The sequence below is a fragment of the Leopardus geoffroyi genome, chromosome C3 (genome assembly GCF_018350155.1).
Source record: "Leopardus geoffroyi isolate Oge1 chromosome C3, O.geoffroyi_Oge1_pat1.0, whole genome shotgun sequence".
In the NCBI taxonomy this organism is placed as follows: domain Eukaryota; kingdom Metazoa; phylum Chordata; class Mammalia; order Carnivora; family Felidae; genus Leopardus; species Leopardus geoffroyi.
Window position 1 is genome coordinate 18,537,381 of NC_059338.1, and position 23,906 is coordinate 18,561,286.

Below are 23,906 nucleotides of genomic sequence, written 5' to 3' on the forward strand. Positions count from 1 at the left end.
GACATATTTTCCCCTGTTAAAGGGAAGACATTGTTTAGTGGCCTTTATTTAGATGTTAAATATTTTTGTGCTTAGAATAACATTGTAAGTAATGTGCTCTGGATCAAAACCTGTCATATTTTTTGATTACTTTTCAGCGTTATGTAAAAATAAGACTCAACGATAAACACATAGGATGGTGATTTAACAATAACCAAATAGGCAATGAAGTCATATTTTCATGAATGATTTATTATTATTTTCATGTGTCACAAAATATGGCAATTCATAAGGCAGGACTTCAACTATCATTGCAATTTGGTTAATGCTGATTGACCAACTAACTTTCATAAATAATTTGCTTGTTTTACACGATCAAATTAGAGGCAAGTTTTGGTCAGGCCAACAGAAACAATAAGAAATTACGGCACACAATGGGGCACCTGAGTGGCTCAGCTGGTTGAGCAACCAACTTCAACGCAGGTCATGATCTCACTGTTTGTGAGTTTGGGCCCCACTACGGGCTCCTTGCTGTCAGCCTGTCAGTTCAGAACGCACTTCCAAGCCTATGCCCCACTCTCTCTGCTCCTCCCTCACCCACTTGTGCTTTCCCCAAAATAAATAAATTTAAAAATTAAAAATAAAAAAAATCAGGGCACACAAAACCATTGGAAGAGCTGGGGGTGCAAAGGTCAGGAGTTTGGCAATGATGATGTCCTCCTGAAACTGAAGCACTCAAGCTGGAGTGCTCATGAGCTTGCTGGAAGCCACTGTGAATCTTGTATGTGGTTGCATGTGTTGGAGCAACTCTTCTGGAGAATAATGGGCCATGCTCTTGGCCTTGCAAATCTCATACGCATTCTTTGTTTAAGCATTATTTTAATGGTGAATAATACTTTGTGTATTTCTTTCATGTTGCTTTGTTAGGAGTGAGTAGATATTGGGCTATCTTGAACACATGGCAAAATTAATTACCTTGTTTGTAATATAAAAAGGGACTTGAAAGTACAATTTTACAAGACATGGATACATAATATCTTTTTGGCTTTCACATGGAATAAATAAGAAAGCCCACATCAATTAGAAATGCTAGCATTTTCTAATAAATACCAAATTCTGCCTTTTTCCTCCTCCAGAATTCTTTCTGCTCCACGGTGCCAAACAATTTTCTGAGGGCCTGATACTTACTAAGTTAAACTTCCTAACAGTTCTTTGAGGACAAATTATCACTCATTTTGTAGATTAAGACAATAAACTACAGAGAGACTGGAGAATTTGTCTGTGCTTATACAGCTCTAATTATCCAAGTAATAAGTGAAAGTTAAGAAAAATTAAATATCCGCTATTATGGGGTTCCAGTGTCTAAATGCCTGATTTTATACATAGTGAAAAGTCGTATATCTTATATTAGTGCCCAACACATTTAAATAGCTCACTACTTTTTCCTCCAATCAATTGCCTTAATATTGATAATAATAATAATAATAATAACAACTTGGATTTCTATGACATTTTATTTTTTGCAAGTTATTTTACATTTTTAATGCATGAACACACACAACTTAGCATCTACTATTATCAGTTTTATTCACTTGGGGAAATAAGCTTTGAAATCAAGATTAATAATATGGTATTTATTCTCTTTGGGAATTTATATGTAGAATTTATATATTAATTTTATATCAAATTATTATATTAAATACAGGCATATTTTAATTACACACAAAACAGGGGTTTTCCATGGATGTCAAAGTAAAAGAATTACTTTTTTTCCATGTCTGTATATAAAGAATGCATTGATTCTATTTTTAGACTACTGATTTTTATAGACTTTAAATATCAGAATTTAGGGAGCTTTGTGGCTGAGTTAGTTGAGCATCTGATTCTTGGTTTTGGATCAGGTCATGATCTTGCAGTTTGTGAGTTTGAACCCCATATCGGGCTCTGTGTTGACAGCATGGAGTCTACTTGGGATTCTCTGCCTCTCTCTCTCTCTCTCTCTCTCTCTCTGTCTCTCCCCAGCTCATGCTCTCTCTTTCCCTCTCTATCTCTCAAAATAAATAAATAAATAAATAAATAAAATAAAAATCAGAATTTAGACAGTTTTTAGTGAGGTTTTCTTTGTTGTTTTTGTTTTGGTACTAAATAAATTAGCAGAAAACTATTTTTATGGCGTTTTGAGGCACATTTACAGAAAAGTGTTTCAAAGATACATACATTGAAGGTAAAGGTACTTTTGCCTTTGGTTTAACAAATAAACAATTCAAAGGAAAAAGAAGAGACAATATTGGTCAAACTTATGTAATATCTAGTTATATTTTAGTAGGAAAAATATAGAGATATACCTATATGTAAACTTGTGTCCTTTCCATGTGACTTAATCATTTATTTTAAAGTTCTTAAGAAGTTTAAAACATAGATCTAGGTATAAATTCTATATGTTTATACAGATATGTAACCAAAACTAATTCAGAAATTATAAACACTATAAAATTAATAACATTCAAATTAACAATGTTGATTTAATGTCACAATTAATATTTTGCTGAAATTTAATTGCCATAACCAGCTGTGCTAGCCCTTCCCCTTTTTTTAAATTCTGCGTGCCAATGAACTTGTCCTCACTGATAGCTAAATTTTCTTACCAGTATTTCTATTAAAGCTTTTATGGAAACTTCACTAACCTAAATCATTTGGCAGAAATGCAGAATTTATATATACTATACCTATTGCTGTCTCATTAATAGTAGAATATAGCAACCTTTTTTTTTCTCATCAGAATAATACTGTGGATTCAAAACATCTTGAAACCCAAAAATCAAACTAAGAGGCAAATTCTCAGTATTCATTCTTAAAAATATATTCTAATAAAACAAAAATATATTATTATATATTTATCCATTTATACTTAAAAATTAGTTCAGTAGTATAGTATTAGTATTAGTAAGGGCTTACTTTGTAGCAGAAGCGATAATTCTATACCTGTATATTCTGGAATTTAAAAAAAGGCAAAGATGATGAGAATTTCTTTTTTCTGTGCAGTACTACATACATAGAAGTATACAAGTAATATATAAAGATATATGAGTGATATATACTAAAATTATAAATATATATTTATATACATGTTATACATACATGCACATAAATATATCCTTTAAATTAATGTACAATATATTATATATAGGTTATATATTTAAAGGTATATATTATGTCCATATATAAATAAGCGTAATAATGTTCAGTATAGTAGTATTTTTTGAAATGTTTATTTATTTATTTTGGGAGATAGAGAGCAAACAGGGGAAGGACAGAAAAAGAGGCAGATAGAGAATTCCAAGCAAATTTTGTGCTGTGAATGCAGAGCCGGACGTAGGGCTAGAGCTCACAAACCGTGAGATCATGACCTGTGCCCAAATCAAGTCAGACGCTTAACAGACTGAGCCACCCAAGCGCCCCGTAGTGTAATATTATTTTTAATCTCAAAAGATGATAAAACATCCTAAACATCCTTTGATAGCAACTAGTTGACTAAATGCCAATGACATGGAGTATAATACAGCCATAACAAAACAATAAATGTGCTCATGATGTAATAAAATGGAAAACTATATAAGCTTTATTAATAAATGATTATTAATAAAAAGATACAGAGAAGATTATTTTTTATATATGCTATCAGTTGTTAAAAAACAATTCATATTTACAATCTATTTAGGTCTTTAGAACTCACAGGAAAATAATAACAGTGGTTACCTGTTTGTAAGATAAAGAATGAAACACAGGCAGACACATTCCACTGAATATATCTTTTTCTATTTTTTGCTTTGTGAATCACAAGAATTTTCCACATATTCAAGAAATTGGATCAAAATATAATTTTATAAAGATCTTCCAGTGCACTTGAACTTGTGAGTTGGGTTCAGAGACCACATGGGGTAACCTTATAGTACTTGCTTTGAAAAATGAGGGGGATGGAGGTAGATATGTTAAGAATAGGTTTACACATTCAGGATACATCTGAAAACTTTTCAAAGGGTTGGCAAACTATAGCCCTTGGTTGAAATCAGGGCCAATGTCAGTGTTCCAAATAAAATTTTACTTGAACACAACTACACTCGTTTTATGTACTGTTTATAGCTTCTTTCATACTATGACATCATAGTCAAGTAATTGTGGCAATGATCACATTGCTTGCAAAGACTACAACATTTACAATCTTGCCCTTTACAGGAAAGTTTGCTGACCCCTGGTATAGATCAGGGAATTTTCTAATGCATGACTTGTGTGGTATTAAATAATAATGGGAGTAAATAATGACTATACCATTTTTAGCCTGAGCAACTTGCAAATTCAATTGCCATTTATTGGTATTTATTAAAACAGGATCACTTGGAGTGAAACAAGTTAGTGTTGAATAAGACTAACACATGCAACAAGATACTGAATTCCTTGAGAGATTCTGCATGACCACGTGAGTCCACAGATCCCAGGTTGAGAAGCAGTTGTGTAGTAGGATAGGAAGTACATATTTTTAAGTTCTAAAACTAATTACACTTTGATTAAATTATTTAAGGTTTATGATTTTCAATTTTGTCATAAATAGTAGGTTAATCTTAGTAATCACTAAAGTCTTTTCCAACCCCAAATTTGTGAAGTAGTACAGAAATTTTAGTATATGTATATAAATCTGTTAACTGTTGCTTTTAAGGACTTTTTTAGTTAATGAAGGATGCAAGGTATCCTTGCAACAGGTAACCTTCCCACCGAAGGCCACAGGGTAGATGTGACTTTGTAGAGTTTGTAGATTTTGATTCAAATAAAAACATCATTAAAAAATAAAACTTTTTTATAAAATTATATGATGTTAAACTTTAACAACACTTACATTGCAAAAATTAATCATAGGGAAACAACCAATCTAGAGGTCATATAGACCTCCATCAAACTAGCATCCTACCTCCACTTTGCATTTTAGTTTGATGATTTTGCATAAACATAAAGGATTTTGATAACAAGTAATTTCAGAGAGTTAATTGATAAGAACATAAGGCATTCCATTACAAGTTTAACACCTTACTGTGATGTTTGACTTAACAAATATAGCGAGAGTGCAATAAAAAAAAAAGTGAACTTCTCAGTGTTCCTTTTCTCCCTTTTCATTAGAAACTTCTAATTTTTTTTCAAAGAGTGTCACATTTAAAAGCAATTTGAACATATATGAAGACCAAGAATCAGTTTCAACATTTCTAATTACCAGTCTGTTTCTGTCGCAATGAATTTTCAGACCCTTTTTAGGCATTTCTAAATTATTAAATGCATTTAAATATTACCTGGCCTATTTAAAAAATGTTAAACATTACCTTATTAATTTTTTAATGTTTATTTATTTTTGAGAGAGAGAGAGAGAGAGAGCGCAAGCTCGGGAGGGGCAGAGAAAGAAGGAGACAGGAATCTGATGTAGGCTCCAGGCTCTGAGTTGTGAGCATAGAGCCCAATATGGGGCTCAAACTCACAGACTGCCTAAGTCATGACCTGAGCCAGTCAAATGCTTAACCGACTCAGCCACCTACTGCCCCTAGCCATTATTTTTTTTTTTAATTATGCTATCTTTACGATTTTTTTTTCCCCACACACATTCTCTGACTTGTTCCACACACTTTTATTTAGAAATGCTGCTAGGTATAGAATTTCAGTGTATCCAATTTTCATGAGAGTAGAAGAGAGTGTTTTCTTAAAACTTCATTGTGACTAAATTTTCATCCCCCAAAATATAAAGTGGCAATGTTATCACTCTTCCACATCCTTGGTGAAATTCCATTTCTATTATCTCTAAAGTTTTCCTCTTTTGTTTTCTCCAGTTGATCAATTATATTCTCAGATCAGCAACTGGGCCTACATGCAGCTTTGTGTGATCTAATCATAATAAATTCGAAGTTGTACTCATCTGTTATCCGAAAAATTATCATGCACATCTGAATAAGTTCTATAAAACAAGTTTATTAACATATATGCAAGTTTGCATAATAGTTATTTGTTTTTCTCATTCAGGTTTCTTACTTTATCCTTGGACATCTTGCCATCAGAATTTTCTTCATTTTATCTACTTCAAAATTTACTGTTCATAAATGTATAGAGATTCCTCCTTGAGCACAGGTAAATCATTTATACTTAAAATTATATAAAAATAATATGGGAATATTACATAAACATTTTTGAGAAGCAATTTGTGAGGATTGGTATACTTGGTGACACTAGAAAGGTGGGTATACAGGCCAGCTTTTTTTTTTTTTTAATTTTTTTTTTCAACGTTTATTTATTTTTGGGACGCGAGAGACAGAGCATGAATGGGGGAGGTGCAGACAGAGAGGGAGACACAGAATCGGAAACAGGCTCCAGGCTCTGAGCCATCAGCCCAGAGCCTGACGCGGGGCTCGAACTCACGGACCGCGAGATGGTGACCTGGCTGAAGTCGGACGCTTAACCGACTGCGCCACCCAGGCGCCCCCAGGCCAGCTTTTAAAGGACAACATGCTCTCTTCTTCTGTCAGCTGCCACAGATAACAGAAATATATCGTTTATGATTTCATAAACAGGCTCAGCTTCCTCACAAATAAATACCTAAGTGAAAATATCACTCATCTTCAGCTTTCCTGCAAAACATCTAGCCCACTAGGCTCCTTTGTGAACCTCTGGGTAACAGAGAGCCTTCACGCTGAATGCTTATAGGAGAGATGGCAAATTGGAGACAGTGACCAGGCTCAACTGCCTGTCCTGATACACTTTGAAGTTCTCCGAAAGTCACCTGTGGGAATTACAACCCCAACAGCGTACTATGTTTGATATTAAACATTTGTTTATTAACTCTCAAGATTATCATTAATAGTGTTATAAACAGTAACTAATTAATACACATACAATTCTAAAATACTGCTCTTAGTACACACATTTTTGTATAGATAATCTATGTGGGGGATTAATTATATATATATTTCTAAGGATATTTTTAAGCCTGTCTTCTTAGAGGCCAGCTTAGTGCCAATAGATCTTAGAGGACATTCATGAGTAGTCAAAGGCTGACCTTAAACACGTTAAGCAAGTTACGATTTCCATTCTCTGCTAATGGATCTTGTGCAAGATGGAACTGCAAATGAAAAAAATCAAGCCATTCAGAACACCTATTTTCATTTTTACTTTTCTCCAGGACCTCTCATATCTCCTCTGCATCTATGCATGGCCTCACGTTCAGGCATGGATATGTGGACAGCAATACCCCTCCCTAACTTCTTCTGTACAACATTGTTTGACCACCCAGCTTTGCAGACTACATGTTATATACAGTATATACAGATATACAGCATCTTATTGAGGCTCATTTTTGCTGTTTCATTTCTAGGATTTTCCTGGTAAGTTTCTGGATAGGCGTCCTGGCTGCAACTTGCCCAAACCAAGACTGTAACTTCAGACTTCCTGCAACATTGGTCTTTCCCATTTGGTTGCCACTGATATTGCTACTTTTTCCCACAAAGCCTCAGGCATAAGATATTTTCATGCTCCTCTCCAAATCAAGTGAGCACCCTTCACAGGAAAGCTGCAAATTTTCATAGCTTGATAATTCTGGCAGAAATACTAAACACAGGGAGTTGCGACTGGTGGAAGGACGGAGCCCCAGTTAAGACTGCTATGACTTCCAGGATTTGAATCTAATGTTCAATAGTTTTTCTTAAACAAACGAATCTCTGTGGTGTGCCTTTGGTCAAATTACAGAATCCCCAAATAGTTGTTTTGACAATTTGTTATAGTTTTGTCATTGCATGTTGGGGGTACAAAATTGCCTAACTCTTCAATTTGCCAATCCAAGAATCTTGCCAAGACATCAATTTAAACATACCTGGGGATAGTCTATTCTATCACCAAAGAGAAGGAAAATAAACTCAAATTCATATAACTGTCATCCTGAGTTTCAGACTTCTAAAGGATCTTATACTTAACACAACTCAGTTTTTATAGTCGTAGGTGAAATGCCAGAGTTCTTTTTCTTATATGCAGGAATGCATGACAAAGCGGTCATCTAGAGATATTAGAGCACAATATTAGACATGATATTATAGTAGCTCTCCTTACTAGCCTTCAAGTTTTTAATTATATCATACTGACTTTGAATGGATATTATTGGAATTATATGAAATAATGTAGATAAGGAATACAGAGAATAGATGATACATATTAGAGTATCAACTAAGATCTTGAGTTTAGAAAGCATATATCTGTGTTTTAGGCACAATAAAACAATCAGTTAGGCAATCATTTTTATTTGCTTTTAAATAACTCAATTAATGTCAACTCCTGTAAAACTAGTTGCTTTGGAATTATATAGTTTAGGAATGCCTAATTTGAAGGTTTACCTGGGCCAGCTACATAAGAAAAATAAATGAAAGTAAACAGTTAGGATACTGCCTATAAGGAGCGAGCACTACTCAGCATTGGTTAACTATCATTGTGTCAGGAGTGTTTTAGTGTTGTAGAGATTTTCTGATTATTTTATGAAAAGTCAATAAACCAGATTTTTATGCGACATGTCTTGGAAAAGCACATTATATACATTATATATATATCTATATAATATACATTTATATATATACATTATATATATACAATTTACATTTACTGTTTATCATATATATATAGATAGACAAAAAATCTTTCTATCTGAAATTGAATTGAACAATGAAATTGTATTGTAATGTTTTGGTGTCAAATTAAACTCAGTTCAAATTTGGAGTTAGCATAATATTTAGTTTCACATTTTTTAAGAAATAAGGTATAGAGACTTTTTCATTTAAAAAAATTAGGTTTATATTCGATTTATAACAACATTGTCAAACGGAAGAATTCTAGATAAAATCATCCCAATAAATACGACTTAACTATATCATCTCCAATTTGGTGGCTTATGCTAAAGTAACCATTTAAGGAAACAAACATTGTTAAGTATTTACTGCATTCAAGGCACTGTGCTGAATAACAAAGATATAAATGCAAAAAAGACATGATAAGATGTTTTGCATTGCACATTTAAAAATGAAACTATCGGGGCGCCTGGGTGGCGCAGTCGGTTAAGCGTCAGACTTCAGCCAGGTCTCGATCTCGTGGTCCGGGAGTTCGAGCCCCGCGTCAGGCTCTGGGCTGATGGCTCAGAGCCTGGAGCCTGTTTCCGATTCTGTGTCTCCCTCTCTCTCTGCCCCTCCCCCATTCATGCTCTGTCTCTCTCTGTCCCAAAAATAAATAAACGTTGAAAAAAAAAAATTAAAAAAAAAAAATGAAACTATCTTTTGGCATACACGTATACGGTAGTTAGGGGAATAAAGTGGTTTAATTTCATTAGGGTAGGTGGGAAAGCCATATCAAGAAATGTTTTATTTCTAATAATTTATTTTTTCTTGATAATTAGAAATATTGATAAGAAACTTGTTAGAAATAATTTATCATAATTAGTACAAAAATAAACTAATATTCATCAGTTGGAAAATAAAATAATTTTATGAATTTCACATATTTATAAGATTGGATATTATAGAGATATTAAACTCATTCTCACAAGTGTTAATGCTATGGGAAAATGTTCACATAATTACACTGTAAGGCAAAAACAGCATTCAAATATATAAACAGGATGATTCCAAATATAGATATTTTTATAAAAGAAAAGATATGGGAGTACAAAAATATATGGATGGATGCATAGATGGATAGATAAGTAGATGCAGATATAGACACGAATAGATGAAGTAACCATTACAAATGCTATACTGTGTCTCTGACCCATGAAATTACATAAGACTTTTTTCTCTATACTTCTCTGTTTTAAAAATTATTTAACATGGATTTCATATTCAATTCCTAATCAGCAAATCAGACTTTTTCCTGAACCTCTCTTCTCCTTGCCCCATCTCCCTGCTCCCACAATATTCAAAACCTGCACAAACATCCTTACATTAGAAAGAATTATAGATAGATAATTGTTTTATCTATTTCAGTCAAATGTAATCTTTTGAAATACAAGAATCATGATCTTCATCTCTCTCTGTCTGTCTCTTTTTTCCCCCAGAAACAATAGCCACCCTTGGCCATGGAGGAAAAATAAAAAATTGAATGAGGTCTACAAACTTCATTACAAAAACAAAATTTACCAAAATATTCAATAGTCTCTAAAGAGATCACATTTTAAAGTGGCAAAATGATATTAATAAAACCTGAAAATCCTTAAGAATTGGCAGTTTTGAGCACTCTAGGGAGATATTAGATTTTATTTTAGTATTTTAAGTATGCATGTACAAATATGTAGTCAAAAAAGTGCAGAATAATTTTTAACAATGTTAGACATATTCTATTTCCTGTTACTTTTATGCACTGTTAAAACCAACGCAAAAATATTTAATTGGTTAAATTCTGCGTTTATATTTTATTTTCAGTTGGTGTTTGCTAACTGGCTATTAGCCGTGTATTTTTATCTTTAAAGAGACCTCTGAAGCCAATGCAATTTACCCTGATCATTTTACCCAGTGAATTATTTTGAACTTCTGAAGCCTTTTTATGTGAATTTAGAAAGAGAAAATACATCAAACTAAACCTTTTAATAAAGCTTCAGTGAAGTAATAAATAAGCTGACTATTGCAAACAGCGTAGAGGTATACTTGTACCACTAAATGATGTAAGAAGCATATTTAGCATAAATGAGTTGTTTGAAAATCAAAGAAACATCATTCCATTTAATATTTCCTTTAAAACAATCCTTTAAACTCTAGTTGTTTAAAAAACAAACTAACTTGTTTTTGTTGAGTTCTGATTTTTTTACAAGATTTATCAGCAATCAAGTTTCAAGTTTTAAATATTTTAAAGTAAAATAAATAAATAAATAAATAAATAAACAATAAAAAATAAAAACTTTAAAGTATAACCAGGTTACTCTGCATTTATTTATTTTTATTTTAAAATTTATTATTGTTTTTTTAATTTTTTTTTTCAACATTTATTTATTTTTGGGACAGAGAGAGACAGAGCATGAACGGGGGAGGGGCAGAGAGAGAGGGAGACACAGAATCGGAAACAGGCTCCAGGCTCTGAGCCATCAGCCCAGAGCCTGACGCGGGGCTCGAACTCACGGACCGCGAGATCGTGACCTGGCTGAAGTCGGACGCTTAACCGACTGTGCCACCCAGGCGCCCCTTTATTTTAAAATTTAATTTAGACCAATGAAAGATTCGAATGTCTTTTTCTAAAAGAGGTGGGAACTCTATTAATACAATTAATAACATTAATTCTGTTGAGAAGATATGCATAGACACTGTTGGGATCACCAATGTGACCAAAGTCTCATAAAAGAAAGGTTGTGGAAATTATGTTATTCGTACATGCTCACCTTCATCAAAAGATGTAACTTTTGAGCTTCTTAATTAATCCTTTTAGTGTTTTCAAGAGTGTTGTGATGTTGCTGTTATTATTATTTTCCCATATTATACCTTCTCTAGTCTCCCAAAAGACCAATTACAAAGGATTTGAGAAAAAAATGAATTACTAAAGAGAATCTTCTTTTTTCTAACATGACTGACAAGGAAACAAATCAAACTAGCCTTGTTCCTTTCATCTCCTATAATAATTAAGAAGAAATGAGAATGCATAGACTCAAATTTTCTTGGCACCCATTCTGGTTCTGAGTAAAGAGTGTCAGCATATATAACACAATTCAATACATTTAGTATTTAAGTTCCTTACACTTACTGTTAGAGTTCACATTAAATAGTTACTTATGAAAGCTTTGCACTATTTAGCACCATCCCTCGACTGCTGGTATTCTCAATACCTAACTTCACACCTTCAAGATTGAGAAATGGGTTTCAAGGCCTGGAAGTAGCAACAGAAAGCTTTCTTGGAGTAAATGTATATTCTAAAGCTGAAAGAATAATCATTCATTACTTGAGAAGTATTTATTTTTTAAAACATTGTTTTAATGTTTATTTTTAAGAGAAAGAGAGAGAGAACAAGCTGGGGAAGGGCAGAGAGAGAGGGAGACCCAGAATCCGAAGCAGGCTATAGGCTCTGAACTGTCAGCACAGAGCCCGACGCAGTGCTTAAACCCACGAACCACAAGATCCTAACCTGAGCCGAAGTCACTTAACCCACTGAGCCACCCCAGCTCCCTGAGAAAGGTTTAATGAAAACAGGAGAGCAGAAGTGGGTGGGGAAGACAAGACTCAGAGTATATCACAGCATTTGCTCAATCATATCTCAAGTAAGTCTGATGGCACCCAGAGAGGCAGGAACTCCACTTGATAATCAAATAGTGTTGGCCTTCCCCCAGCCCTCCCTGAAGAGGTCCCATCTCTAGATTCTCCAGTAGAGGGAAGTCCACATTATGACAAATCTCCTGAAATCTGACTTAAAAATCAAATCCCTTCTACTCGATACTCTATGAGGATTTCCACTGAAAAGTGGGAGAAAAAATTACCACTTCAGCTGTTATTTGTGTAGCAAATTTGTGTAGCCCTGCTTTTAGATACATTTTGCTATTTAAAAGCACAACTTCTTTTAGTAAATATAAATCTCAACTTTAGGGAACCCTATCAAGTATTCTCCTTTTGATGTCTTTGCCATACATAATAGTATTGCTGGTTTATGATTTCAAGTTTTCATGGTCAGTCGTTCACTAAAGCAATGTTCTAACGCGTAACTATTTTATTAACTCTATGAATATTCTCAAACATTATTTACCTGATAGTAACTTAAGGATAAACTTTCAGAAATAGAAAGAGATAAAAAAAATCACTGAACAAATTATAATTTTAGCTCTTTAAATTTAAATATATACAACATCAGTAAAACCCATATAAATTATTTAATTTTCAATCCTTATGTTCTGAGAATCCATTAAATAACAATACAAGTCTAAACGCTGATATCTGAAATTTCAGCAGCCTCTTAAATAGAGGAAAATAGATTAAACAATAACACTTCCATGTAAATATGTGGAAAGATCAGTACAATGGCAAAGGATCTGAGCCAAGAAATTATTTTCCTGGAAACATTCTATGGTGTCTGGGATTGATTTTTATTCATGTTTAAACTTATCACTCCACTATTTTAATTCTATTAATTAATATTAACCTACAGAAAATAAATGTATTAAAGTCTCCACTTGTAACTACTGGGAATTCACTATCACTGTCACATTTGCCACTCTATGTTGGCAAAATAATATACATTCTGTCCAGATTTTGTCTGCTCACCTGTTCCTAATCCTACACTTTTATAAGTGCATTTAATTATTAACAGCTAGATAATCTGTATTTGTCATAGCTAAAGGATGGCCAGAAACATGACTTTTTAAAAATTTGTACATGGGAGGAGAGAAACTCATAACATGAGAACATTTGCAAAGAGAGGGAAAGTTATTTCAAAACGGTGGACAACCATGACCATGCCAACTGTCCCTCACACCTGCCATTTTGTCGATATTGTTAAAGAAACATCTATGCAAAATCAGCAAGTACATGCCAAAGTCTTTTAATGGTATCACATTTTTCAATGAATTTCTCAAGATATTTTTAATGTCTCTGGAAGGCAATCAAAAGAATATGTATTTAAATTGGTCACAAATCATAAACTCAGCAAGGAAAAGAACTATGCTTTTAAATACAAACTGGTTTAAAAGAACCTGTGGCTCCATAGGCCTAACTTCCTAGAATCTGCTACAGTCCAGGATAGAAGTTCTACCACACATCAGCTGATTGCCCTTTGGCCACATGATTCTAATCTCATACTTCCCCTGACTTTCCTACTGTGCTTTAGATAGTGTTTTCTGCCTCCCTGTTTCTTTTTTATTTGTTTGTTTGTTTGTTGTCGTTATTTCTGTTTTTATATTGTTGGCTTGTGTTCTAGGAATGTGTACAAAAGAGTAATTTTTCCAAGTATTTTTAGAATTAAAAATATTTTTATGTCTATGTTTGATTAATATGTTGGCTGAATATGTAATTCTGGCTGAAAATCACATTTGAAGAAGTTGCTCTATTTTTTCTAGCACTTAATAGTGTTTTGAGAAATCTTACCCTTCTGCTTCACATTCTTTTAAACAATTACTATCTCCAACCCTGTCCCTTTCAGAAACTTTTTGCAGTCTCTACCTCACTGTTGAAAAGGTGATGGTACTATGCTTTAGTTACTAATTAATGATTTGTGATATATACCATTACACTATAAACAAAACAAACTAAAACATAAGCAAAATGAACAAAAGCCACAGAAAGCTAATTTTAACTCAATATGCCATAGAAAATATGAGAGCAGAAGTCATAATAATAATAGATGAATGGGTTATCTTCTTCAGCATGCAGAGTCCTTTCTCATGTTGTGAAAAAATCCTCTTTTGGTGAAAAGCTGAAGATTGATTTGTGCGGAGTTTTGTCCATGTTAACAGTTTTAGGAAATGTGTTGATCTTGGTTATTATTTGAACATATTTACTGAATCTGATTTTTTAAAAGAAAAGTTTACTTCAATTTCTGGATCAATAAAAAAGGAATATTTTCAGTTTCTTACAATTTAAAGTTCACAGTTTGACTTTATATAAATGTGGCTGATACAGATATGTTTGTCTTACCTGCTGCCATTTTTTTTCAAGCTAAGAAATGACTATTGAAGATAAAGTTCTACTTTTTTTTTTTTAATTTTTTTTTCAACGTTTATTTATTTTTGGGACAGAGAGAGACAGAGCATGAACGGGGGAGGGGCAGAGATAGAGGGAGACACAGAATCGGAAACAGGCTCCAGGCTCTGAGCCATCAGCCCAGAGCCTGACGCGGGGCTAGAACTCCCGGACCGCGAGATGGTGACCTGGCTGAAGTCGGACGCTTAACCGACTGCTCCACCCAGGCACCCCATCTACTTTTTGAGGCACACAGGAAAACTTAACCCAACCAGTTTGCTAAATTTATCTTTTTCCAGATATTTTGAATTTTGTGTGCATTTTTTGCTATATTTTAATTTTAAGTTAATTAATTTTTCTGTCAGCAATAATTCCTGCATGATATACATGCTTCTAAAAATATTTATTACACCATGTTTCTTGATTAACTTGTCCTCAGTCTTCAACTATATATTTCAGTTGCAGACAATCAAGAAGAACTTCTTCAATAATGTTTAATTATTTTTTAATTATATTTTTAAAAAACAATTTTTTTGCACACCTTTTTGCCCTTTTTAACATATATAAATGTGAATTATCTAAACTATTTAAAGACCTATGAAAATCTTCCATCTAATTTGGCCATCACTGGGTTTCAAAACTTATAGATATTACTTTCTCTTAAATGTCATATTGTTTAGGGGCGCCTGGGTGGCGCAGTCGGTTAAGCGTCCGACTTCAGCCAGGTCACGATCTCGCGGTCCGTGAGTTCGAGCCCCGCGTCGGGCTCTGGGCTGATGGCTCAGAGCCTGGAGCCTGTTTCCGCTTCTGTGTCTCCCTCTCTCTCTGCCCCTCCCCCGTTCATGCTCTGTCTCTCTCTGTCCCAAAAATAAATAAACGTTGAAAAAAAATTAAAAAAAAAAAAAAAAAAAATAAAAAAAAAAAAAAAAAAAAAAAAATGTCATATTGTTTAGTAATAATATTATAGTAATTCACTAAACACATCAAAATTTAAGATGCTAGACCATTTTTCAATGTAAAAGTTAAAAGTGATTATTTTTAAAAAATGCTGTATGTATTCCTTACACTAAAAAAGTGTTTAATAATATTAGTAGTCAATTTTGCCAAAATACAACTTAGTCAAATATACTAAATGTCCTGAAGCCATAAAGACATAACTTTAACATCTTGTTATATTTTAATATAAGATGATTTAAAGTCTATGTGAAGTATGCAATATAATGCTTAAAATGATTACTTAAAATAAAAAAAAAACACGACTATATGCACTACAATTGTGTGGCAAAAAAAGTGAAGAAGTTTGTTGGCTTAAGTAGTAATCAGGGTAACTCATAAACTGGTATGTATTTTTTAATTTAGTTTAACAAGGTGACGTTTAAATGAAAAAATTTTTTCTGACCAGTGTCTTTATTTCACCATTGTGGAGTCAGATACACACACACACACACACACACACACACACACATATATAAATGAAAAAAATATATATATATAAATGAATATATATATAAATGAAAACTATATAAATTATATGTATATTATATATAAATTAAATATATAATATATATTATATAATATATTATATAATATTAAATCTCAATCTATATAACTTTGGGAAAATAAAACTTCCCTGCTCCTCAAAAAGCCCCAGTTTCTGAGCCACAGAATCATATGTACTCCAAAATTTAAAAAGAATGCTTTTTTTTTTTCCCCAAGAATCATCTTCACTTACCATAAAATTTAGATCTGTAGCCATTTGTTTAGTTAATGACTCTGATCAAAATGGATAATAAAACTTCTGTTTCTCTTTTTTGAGATGCTAAAGGATCACAACCTAGACCATATCTCAAGGTTAAAACCCAAGGTAACAGGAAGGCTGGAATAATATCTATCTAGTATTCGCATGTCAAAAGGGATAAAGCCCAGAATTTGGAGACATTGCTTAGTCAGAAATCCAGAAACACCAAGGCCTATCTGGCTCCTGGAGAGATTTTACTCATATACCAAAAGTTTGGAGTTAGAATTCAGGTTAGTTATATTTTCTAGGAAGGCCTTCAAGAAGGGAGGAGGACAATTGCCTCCTTACCCTTTATCAGCAGAGAAGAATAATTTGTCTTGTTCCTACCCTATGGGACATCGGGCTACTCATTTAGGACAGTTGACCTGGCTCTCATGATATCATACTAGGTATAAGCATAGGGTAAGAGGGGTAATAGACTTAAACTTTATTGTGTGGTCTTTAAAAAGAAATCTGTCTCTGACCCAAAGCTTCTCATACGTGTATCATGATGAAATTAATAAAGGTAAATATTAAAAACCTAGCAATCAGAAATAGGAAAATTTATGTCGACCTCCCCCCAAATTGCACTTGGTTGAAGATTCAAACAAGGGAAATTAAGTGTAAATGTTAATGACATCAAGGATTATGGCCAGAGTCTTCACCTCCACAACTGGGATATACTTGCCACAGAGATGTCAATGTCTTGAACCCATGGGACAGACAACTCCTACCCATTAACTGTGTTCATTTTGTCCAGATTGTCTTCACAGACATGTTTAGTTAAACTATTTTATTTAAGTCATTAAAAGTAGCTCATTTTCCTTATTTCAAAGTTTTGTTTGAGACTAGAATAAAATAAGGAATGGAAATCTATCTGCTCTCAAGTATTCCCTTCTTTCCCAATCTTTCATATTAATAGACCAGAGTGACATCAGTATCATGGTGGCATAAGATGTCCCTCCCTTTAGTTCCCCTTTTAATAACTGGCACACATCTATGAACAAAAGTGCCTCTGTGGAAGCTATGGGATTCAGCACCAAACAACAACAGACCCGGGCGGCAGCTTGTCCACCTGCACACTAAGTAATGGGCAGACAGACCTCAGTGTGGGCTGTGAAACCTCCTGAAACCTGTAACCTGGCCTCAATTCCATTTGGCCACAGTAGGGGAACACCTGAAGAGTACAGACTTCAGAAGACACTGATGGATGAGAGCCTTTGCAGAAGTTCAAAACGCTGCCAGAATAGTGCCCCACCTGAAAAACTGGAGTTTGGATAGATGTTGCCTTTTGCATGGTGAACACATTCTAGTGGACAATAAAATGCACAACATGTGCATATTTTCAATAGATCCATTTACATGTCTCTTTCTCAGAATTCTTTCTCTATGATGTCTTATTTTTTTCATCAGAGTACAGTTAGTCAAAGCTATTTGCTCCTGCCCATGAATCCATATGTATTATTAATGTGAGTGACGTTTTTTTCCAAAATAGATGAGCAGGGGCACCACTTACAGCTCTTCCCATTGTCCAGGTTTCTGTTCATCACTGACTTTCAAAACCACCAGTGAGTAGGGATATAATGGAGTAGCTACCCAGTTTTTGCACGTGCCCACATAATAAGCTTATCATTCATAAAAAAAAAAAAAAGCTTACTTTTCTGAATTCCAATCAATTACCTGCTGTTTTTCAAGTGGTGTAAAATTTTCTGCTGCACATGCCATAGCCATGCTCCAGAATCCTAGGGGATTTTTCATAGTAATTCTACATAGAATTTCTCTTTTTGAGGTTTACCCTAAACTTGCCACACTATATTTTCCTGAAAAAGATACCCCTAATGTCACAGGAGCTACACTGTGGTGTTGACTGCTGCAGAGCTTTTTCTCCCCTTGGGCCTCTCTCAAAGCTGATAGACCCCTTTAAACTCAATAAATGAGTCAAAGCACTATTCCCCAATGTAGAAGATGCTACAGTGAAGGGAACTTCTAGGAGCTCCACTTCCTGATTAGCGGTGATAGATGCAAGATGAAATATATCCTTCACTTTGGAGAGAAAGTGCTGGTATGCTCCAGACAATTGGATCTTTAAAATTTTAGTTATGTGCAGGCCCACTAAACTGATACCATTGATACCATTGATGTGTATCTTGCTTCTGAAATGCTATTTTCTAATGACCAACCCCAGAGATCCATAGATATGTTATGACCTTAGATACTACTTTGGTGACAAGAAGGAAAGATAGGGAAAGATCCTGGAAAAGGATTGCCTCACAAGACAGAAGCTTCTGCATGTTGTTTGAGGAAGAAAGAAAGCTAATCTAACAAAAAGGAAGGGGCTACTTTTGAAGAACTATGGGTCTAGGAAGAATGTGGAAAGTCAAGATTTTCAAGGGCAATGATTCCAATATCACCATCCAGAGATTCTGGTTGTCATTCCCTCTTAATCAAAACCTAACCTTGGTATACTATTGCTAATGTTGAAAATACAATAAATTTGTGTTTAGGCTGGGTTTATGGTACTTCATTTCAGCAGACCTAGAAAACCAACAGAGGTGACATTGATTGCTGCCGTTTATTTTTTACATTAAAGCTCTTAGTTGCAGGTTAAAGAAAACATTCATGCTAACTTAAACAAAAGGCAATTAATAATCAAATATTCGAGAATGGGCCATGGAAGACAAGGTGCAGATGCAGGACTTGTGAATCAGTAGATCTAGGATGAGCACACAGATATAGAGCCTTCTCAATCTATCTGTCCACTTCTAACAGTGCTTCGTTATTTGTTTCTGCTAATAGACTTTGTTTGCACTACTGGGCCACAGGATGAAAATCGCGGCCACCGAACACCTCTGAGGAACAGAATTCTTTGTCTCTGTATCTTTTTCTTCTTCTTTTTCTTTTCTAATTCCAATTCCAGGGGAAAATACTTTTGATTAAGCCGTCGGTATACTACCTCAGCCCACAAAATGTGCCCTCAGAACAGTAAAAATCAGGGATGCTAATAAATCCCATCTGTAAAATTGAGTAGCTTGGGAGATAGTAGCCATCCCCCCAAAAAGGAGAGAGAGATAATGCGAATAATCTAGTAGATTCTCACTACTTACACTATGGTTGGTCGAATGGCTTGTCGAGAAGCTATACTTTTAATTATTCTAAGTATCAGTAATTGAACACTTTGCAAAGTAAAGCTTTAGAAGATCATAGCAATAATAACAGCCAATTATATCTATCTAATCATGCTTATTCATTTCAATGTATTTGTATTCTCATTTAATTCTTGCTAAAACTGGTGATTTATTCAAAACAACTATAATCATTCTGTGATGAAGAGATTAAAGCTTGTGATTCACATGTATGTCTCCAAATACCATGTTTAGAATGAGGCATAGTCAAGACTAAAGGTTCAATTACCTTAATCCAGTAATTATCCCTGAGATAGTAGAATTGCGCCACATATTAGGAGTCTAGAGACCCAAGTTCTATCAGCATTTATTTAAAACTTCACTTATTTTCCTTTAGAAAATACAGTGGGTTTTTCATTCTCTTAATAATTTATTTTGACACTCTCCCTGACTCTTGTATACCTTCACAGTCTTTATTTTGAACACTTAGTTTAACCTACACTAGAAAATAATATTAATAAAATTAAAATGGATGCATGCCTTTCTACTATATTTTTTCCCTGCGATTTTCCCATTTGTTTTATGTTTAAACAATTTTATTCCTGCAACACCTGGTGATCTAACTTATCTTTGTTAAATGATTGTTTTAAAAGGTACTTGAACTTCATCTGGGTTTTATTTATACTCTGAAAGAAGAAAAGATTGAAAGACTCAACCCAAATTAACAGAGTATTTCTAGTCTGCATCTGAATGTCACTCATTGTGTAAACACAGAAATTGTCAGATGAAGCAGCAAAATACAGTCTTTGGAGAAAGTGCTATTCCCTGCTGAGCAGATTCTTAGAAACACTGAAAGTCTTGAAAGAAAAATGAAGCGAGTCTACTTTGAAATAAGCATGGTGTTCCATGCTGAGACAAATCACACTCACAGGGTATATGAACTTTGAAAACAGAATTGCAAACCAGAAACAGGAAACAATGTAATGCTAGCTAGAGATTCTACCTCCAAAAATTTAAAAGGAAAATTTTAGCATTTAGAGGAATTTAAGACATGAAGTTAAGCAAATAGAGCAGCAACAATAAGAAAATCCTAAGGGTTATATACGATCCTTTTAAAAACAAAAGTAAATGAAATACTGTGTTGACAAGCATAGTCCTCTAAAATGTGAGTGCCGAAGTGTAGCAGTTGTGAACCTAATTAGATGAACCAGATGTGACTGTGGTGAAAGTCATTTCCGTAAAAACTGATTTGAGTACGCTGCCTTTTAAATGCTCTGACCTCCTCTTTCTGAAGTGAGTGTCAACTACAAACATCTTCAATGTGAAAACTTCTAGCTCAAAATCCGTTGGAACATTTTCTATTTCTATCATGTCCAAAGCGTAAGCATTCTTTTAGGAGACAGAGGTTTCATAAAATATTGTCTGCCCCCAATTCCATGTAACATATTAATATTACAACCACATATTTTACAAATTAAAGATGAGAAATAAGGGAATCATAAAAACTTGAAAAATAACACTACATAGTGGATTCCAAACAACAATAATCAAATTAGAAATGTTTATAATTGTACATTTATCTTTATCACAAAGCCTCTTAAAATATATAGGACATGATATTTTTATTCTATATATTTTTATTTTTTCTATATTTTTCACATACATATAGGACTTCAGGGCAATAAATTGACAAGTTGTAGAAATAAAATCTGAACATATGTGTTTAATGTGTTATATGCAAAATTAAAACTGTGGGAAATTAATTCTAGTCTTATGCCTTACCTAAGGTTATGCAAATATTGCACATTAGAATCAGTTGTTAAAAATGTATAGCTTGTAAAAAATAAAAAGCAAGACAAAAAATGGTGAAAAGTAAATTACAATTTATATTTATGATATAAGTTATTGCAGACAGAACACTTCATTTTCTAGTTTAATTGTACCATGCCATTACTTCAGGATCATAGAAATAAAACAATAAAAAATACGGTGAATGAAAATATATAGCTACTAAGAGAATATAAGAATTGCTTGTATACAATGTAGACGCCTTTAAGGTGTTTCTAACAGAGTGTTTTTCATATCATAGACCTCAATCAATGAATTAAGATAACATATAAGATTACAGAACAAACAATTCGTTGCTAAGCAGTTTCTCAAGAATTGATGTGCATTCATTTATCCAATCTTTACAGAATCTATAATGTGTAATTCCTTCTAGAAACGATGGGAGATATGATACAGGCTTGTCCTCAATATAGTTATGATAAACTTGGAAAGACAGAATTAAACATTTTAAAGTTTTAAATAATGCTATATGGCTTGCTATGAATAAATATTCTCTTCAAACTATATAATATTTGGTAAAGCCTTAAAAAAACAATAGAATTTAGGGTATATGGGTAAGGATGGTGACAAAAGGACACGGACAAAAACAACGCAGTTGATGCAATAAAACAAGAACAAAGGCACTGAAGACACAAGCGACTGACTGGGAGATGAGTGGTCGGGGTGACAGTAGGGATCACATTAGACCGAAGTATCACATGCCCACGAGGGTAGTATGAAAACTGCATGTGGTAATATGGAAGACACAGTGGTTAGTAGCATGGCATCTAGAAACAAATTTCCTGGTTTCAAATCTGGCCTTCTCACTAATTCACTGAAATTAGGTTATGTGTTCAATTTCTCTGTGGCTTGGTTTTCTTACACATAAAATAGGGCTACTGACGCTTTCTAGCTCGTGGGAATGTTGTGAGGATCAAATTATTTTATAAATGTGAAGTACTTACAACAGTATCTGACATTTAGAAAGGTTAAGTGTTAGCTATTATAATTATCTGATATTCTATAGTAAATTATTACATATATATATTAGAAAGAGGCAGAACTTTAATGGCAATGTGAGGACCACTGTAAATTCTTTCCTCCATAAAAATTAATAAAAAATACTTGAAGAATGATAAAAATAAACTTTTTCAGAATTCTAACTGAAGTCTTTCAGCAATTTAGAGTACTTACTCAAGAAACAAAAAAACAGTGAAATTCCTGTCAATATTCTAGCGGGCTATTTTTTCATAAGTTGACAAATAGATCTTAAAGTTTACATGGAAATGAAAAACACTTAGAATAGGAAAAACACTTTTGAAAATTAAGAGTAATGTTATAGAAATTTCGTTCCTGATTTCAAAAATTATTATAAAGCTACAATCTTGAAAGCAATGTAGTGCTAGAAGATAGATATATAAATCAATATAAAGACTAAGTGTCCAAAATAAATCAACTGAGTTTTGATGAAGGTGTCATGGTAATTCATTGGGGAAAGATACTCTGTCCAACAAATGATGCTGGGACAATTGTTTATCCACACATAAGATGAACTCAAAACCTCACCTAATGGGGTACTTGGGTGGCTCAGTCTATTGGCAACTGACTCTTGAATTTGGCTCAGGTCATGATCTCACTCTTCTTGAGATTGAAGCCTTGCATTGGGCTCAATGCTGACAACATGGAGCCTGATTGGGATTGATTCTTTCTCTGTACCTTCCCCACTCATGTTCTCTCTCTCTCTCTCTCTCTCTCAAATAACATATAAATAAAAACAAAAAAAAATCTCACTTCATACTGTACACAGAAATTAGTTTAAACTAGATCATAGACTTAACTGTATAGTTCAAACAAATAAACTTTTAAAAGAAAACATAGGAGAATACCCATGAGACTTAATTAAGCAAACATTGCTTAGATATGACACCAAATGCATGGTCCATAAAAGAAAAAGCTAGATCTCACCAAAATTCAAAATGCTTTTACTTCAAAATAAACTATTAAAAAAAAAGAAAAATACAACCAACAGTCTGTGAGAAAACATTTGGAAAAACACATTACTTATAAATGATTTGTATCCGGAATTTGCAACTAATTCCTGCTGTTCAATAATAAGCACACTACAGCACCATCAGAAAGTGAGTAAAAAATACATAGTCATTTCATCACAGGCAATATAGTCATGGCTAATAAGCAAATAAAATGTGCTGAATATCATTAGAGGAGTGAAAGTTAAAGCCACAATTTGATATCATTTAATACCTACTAAAATAGCTACAATAAATAAAGTAGTCAGTATAAAAGCTGGTGAGGATAAAGAGAGACAAACTCTCATGTGTTGCTGGTGGGAATGTAAAGTAGTGCAGTCACTAAAAAAATTATAGTAATTTCTAAACATGTTAAACGAAGCTACCATACGACCCAGCATTTTGACTGGTAGCTCTCTAACCAAAGAAAATGAAAACATTTTTCTACACAAAGACCTGAATGTGAGGGTTGACAGAA